This window comes from Rhinopithecus bieti, unplaced genomic scaffold (genome assembly GCF_001698545.2).
Source record: "Rhinopithecus bieti isolate Rb0 unplaced genomic scaffold, ASM169854v2 scaffold_1017, whole genome shotgun sequence".
Taxonomy (NCBI): Eukaryota; Metazoa; Chordata; class Mammalia; order Primates; family Cercopithecidae; genus Rhinopithecus; species Rhinopithecus bieti.
The window spans coordinates 1,286,650-1,290,639 of record NW_016803657.1 but is presented as its reverse complement, the minus strand read 5'-3'; the positions used below and the strand labels follow the sequence as shown (position 1 = coordinate 1,290,639).

General features: G+C 51.4%; 1 long non-coding RNA gene across 1 annotated transcript; it reads left to right on the top strand.

The window, feature by feature from the left end:
• The first annotated feature begins 249 nt into the window (after positions 1-249).
• On the top strand, positions 250-1,539 carry LOC108543291 (uncharacterized). The gene is made up of 2 exons (XR_001889529.1): positions 250-436; positions 590-1,539. It is a non-coding gene; the product is annotated as an uncharacterized LOC108543291 (long non-coding RNA).
• Positions 1,540-3,990: the final 2,451 nt, after the last annotated feature.

The window sequence follows — 3,990 nt, the reverse complement described above, 5'->3', positions numbered from 1 at the left end:
GGCGGAAGGGCACCGTGGGGAGAGGAGGGGGAGGGCCGGACAGGGGGTATTTTTAACCAGGGGCAGCAGCTCGAGTTGCAGGGCCGGACGGCCGCACCCCACGCGCGCCCCGGCGGGCATTCCCGGGCGATTGGGCGGCGGCGCCGCCTCCCGCAGCCCCGGGCCCGCCCCGTCCCCAGCTCCCCTAGCTCCGCGCGGCCGCAGCTGCTCCCGCCGCTCCCAGCCGCCCAGGCGCGGGGCCGAGATTACCTCAGGCTGCGGCAGCTGCTCTGAAGAGGGACCGGGCGGGCAGCGAGCAGACCCCTGCCTGACACTCCGCAAACGGCAGCCTCACCCCACAGGGCCGCGCCGCTCCCCGCCCCCACCCCACCGCCGCGCCCCTGCTCGGCGCTCCCCAGGGGAACCCTGGGGGACCGGGCTCGCTGCGTGACCTTGGGTAAGTCCCTGTCCCGCTTGGCCCGGCTTTCCACATGCGTGCAGCCTATGGGATGGGGATGGGCAATTGCGGGAACCCATCTTTCTTTAACGTTCTGGGGTTTCTTGAACCTGGAAACTTCGAGAGGTGGACATCCCTGTCCTCTCCCCCAAGCTCTCAGCCCACCCACCTGGAAGCGCCCATGTATCACCTTACCCAGGAGAGGGCGGCAGAGGCCCGAGCAGGACGGCAGCCCCCACTCCCCACCCCAGGACCCGGAGGTCCTGCTTCACCGGCTGCAAGAAGTTGGGGGTCCAGGATTCGGCGCAGAGGCCGGGGGTGTGGGTGGGGAGACTGCAGAGACCCCTGAGACCCTCCCAAGTCAGGGCTTTTCGCTGGTCTCGCAGTCCCAGTCCAGCAGCTGCTGCAGCCTTGCAGGTTGTGGATGCAAGCTTTTTGCTGAGGAAACTGCATAGCGTTCCCAGGACTCTAGGGCCCATGACCCCTCAAAAGTTAAGAGCCGCTGATCTAATCTGGTGAGTGAGGGATGGAACTAGCTCCTAGGCTTTCTGCACAGGTGTCCAGGGACAGAGAACGGTGGCTTAAACTAGGGAGGTGGCAGGCGGAGACTATCTTAACAATATTGGGTTTAGAAAAGATTTCTTTTTTCTTTTCTAAAGGCAGGGTCTTGCTTTCATTGACCAGGCGGGAGTGCAGTGCCCTGATCACAGCTCACTGTAACCTTAAATTCCTGGGCTCGAGAGATCCTCTCACCTCAGCCACCTGAGTAGCTGAGACTACAGGCACATGCCGCGACACCCAGCTAATTTTTAAATTTTTTGTAGAAATGGGGTCCTGCTGTGTTACTCAGGCTGGTCATGAACTCCTGGCTCAAGCAGTCCTCCTGTCTGAGCCTCCCAAAGTGCTGGGATTACAGGTGTGAACTTTGGCACCTGGCCAGATTTCTTAAATATGACACAAAAAGTATAAATGATAGAGGAAATCAATAAATTGAACTTCATCAAAATAAAACCCTTTTGTTCCTCAAAATGCATAAAACTATTAAAAATGAAAAGATAAGCCATAGACTAGGAAGAATATTTGTGAAAATTCTATCTGATGTAAGACTTGTGTAAAGAACTTTTACAATTGAGTAAAATCCAATAAAATGGACAAAACATTTGTTTGTTTTCTGGTGTTTGTTTTTGGAGTGAAGTGGCATGCTCCTGGCTCACTGCAACCTCCACCTCCCAAGTTCAAGCAATTCTCCTGCCTCAGCCTCCCCAGTAGCTGGGATAACAGGCGCCCGCCATCACGCCAGGCTAATTTTTGTATTTTTAGTAGAGATGGGGTTTCACCATGTTAGCCAAGCTGGTCTCAAACTTCCGACCTCAAGTGATCTGCCTGCCTCTGCCTCCCAAGGTGCTGGGATTACAGGGTGAGCCACCGTGCCTGTCAAAAAATGGACAAAACATTTGAATAGACACTTCGGCCGGGCGCGGTGGCTCAAGCCTGTAATCCCAGCACTTTGGGAGGCCGAGACGGGCGGATCACGAGGTCAGGAGATCGAGACCATCCTGGCTAACACGGTGAAACCCCGTCTCTACTAAAAGACAAAAAACTAGCCGGGCGAGGTGGCGGCGCCTGTAGTCCCAGCTACTCCGGAGGCTGAGGCAGGAGAATGGCGTGAACCCGGGAGGCGGAGCTTGCAGTGAGCTGAGATCTGGCCACTGCACTCCAGTCTGGGTGACAGAGCGAGACTCCGTCTCAAAAAAAAAAAAAAAAAAAAAATAGACACTTCATCCAAAAAGATCTCTGGATGGCAAATAAGCACATGAAAAAGCACTGAGTGCATTACTCTTAGGGAAATGTAAACTAAAGTCACTAGAAGGACTGCTTTTCAAAGAACACCTACTAGAATGGCTAAAATTTAACATTGACCAAATCAAGTGTTGTCATGTTGTCAAGGATATAGAATAACTGGAGCATTCATGCACCAAGAGAGGGTACAATGATCACTACCACTTTGGAAGAATTGCTTGAACCCGGGAGACAGAGGTGGAGGTTGTGTTGAGTGGAGATTGCACCATTGCACTCCAGCCGGCAACAAGAGCGAAACTCCATCTCAAAAAAAAAAAAAAAAAAAACCCGCCAGGAGCTAAAGGAGAAACTTTTATATCATCTCAGTGTGGAAATGGTCTTTTTAACTATGACACAAAACTCAAAAGTCATAAAATTGCATTTTTTACTACATTAAAAATCTATACAGTTATGTCAAAATGATGGACTGAAGAAAACATTTACAATTAACATCTTACAGGAGTATTTTTCTCCATATATATATATTTAAAAATCATGGTCTGGGTGTGGTCGCTCATTCCTATTATCCTAACACTTTGGGAGGCCTAGACAGGAGAATTGATTGAGGCTAGGAGTTTGAGACTAGCCTGGGCAACATAATGAGACCCCATCTATAAAAAAGTTAGAAAATTAGCCAGGTGTGGTGGTGCATGCCTGTCATCCCAGCTGCTGCAGAGGCTGAGATGGGAGGATGGCTTGAGCCCAGGAGTTGGAGGCTGTAGTGAGCTATGATTGTGCCACTTCTCCAGCCTGGGCAACAGAGCAAGACCCTGTCTTTATAGGCCGGGCGCGGTGGCTCAAGCCTGTGGTGGAGGTAGTCCCAGCTACTCCGGAGGCTGAGGCAGGAGAATGGCATAAACCCGGGAGGCGGAGCTTGCAGTGAGCTGAGATCCGGCCACTGCACTCCAGCCCAGGTGACAGAGCAAGACTCCGACTCAAAAAAAAAAAAAATAGAATAAAATAAAATAAAAGTAAATCCCAGCACTTTGGGAGGCCGAAGTGGGTGAATCGCTTAAGCCCAGGAGTTCGAGATCAGCTTGGGCAATACGGTGAGACCCGTCTGTACAAAAAATACAAAAAATTAGCTGGGCATGGTGGCCTGTAGTCCCAGCTATCCCAGAGGCCGAGGCTGCAGTGAGCTGTGATCGCGCCACTGAATTCCAGCCTGATGACAGAGTAAGACCCTATCTCAAAAAAAAAAAAAAAAAAAAACAGTTCACAAATAAAAGAAGGTCAATAGCTCTTAAACATATGACAAAATGTTGAGCTCACTGAAAAAGCAAATATGAATTGAAATTTCGCCAAGAGACGGCCGGGTGTGGTGGTGGCTCACAGCTGTAATCCCAGCACTTTGGGAGGCTGAGGTGGGTGGATCACCTGAGGTCGGGAGTTCGAGACCAGCCTGACAACATGGAGAAACCCCATCTCTACTAAAAATACAAAATTAGCCAGGTGTGGTGGCTCGTGGCTGTAATGCCAGCTACTTAGGAGGCTGAGGCAGGAGAATCACTTGAACCTGGGAGGCAGAGGTTGCAGTGAGCCAAGATTGCACCATTGCACTCCAGCCTGGGCAACAAGAGCGAAACTCTCCTAAAAATAAAAATAAAAAAAATAAAAATAGGCCGGGCGCGGTGGCTCAAGCCTGTAATCCCAGCACTTTGGGAGGCCGAGACGGGTGGATCACGAGGTCAGGAGATCGAGACCATCCTGGCTAA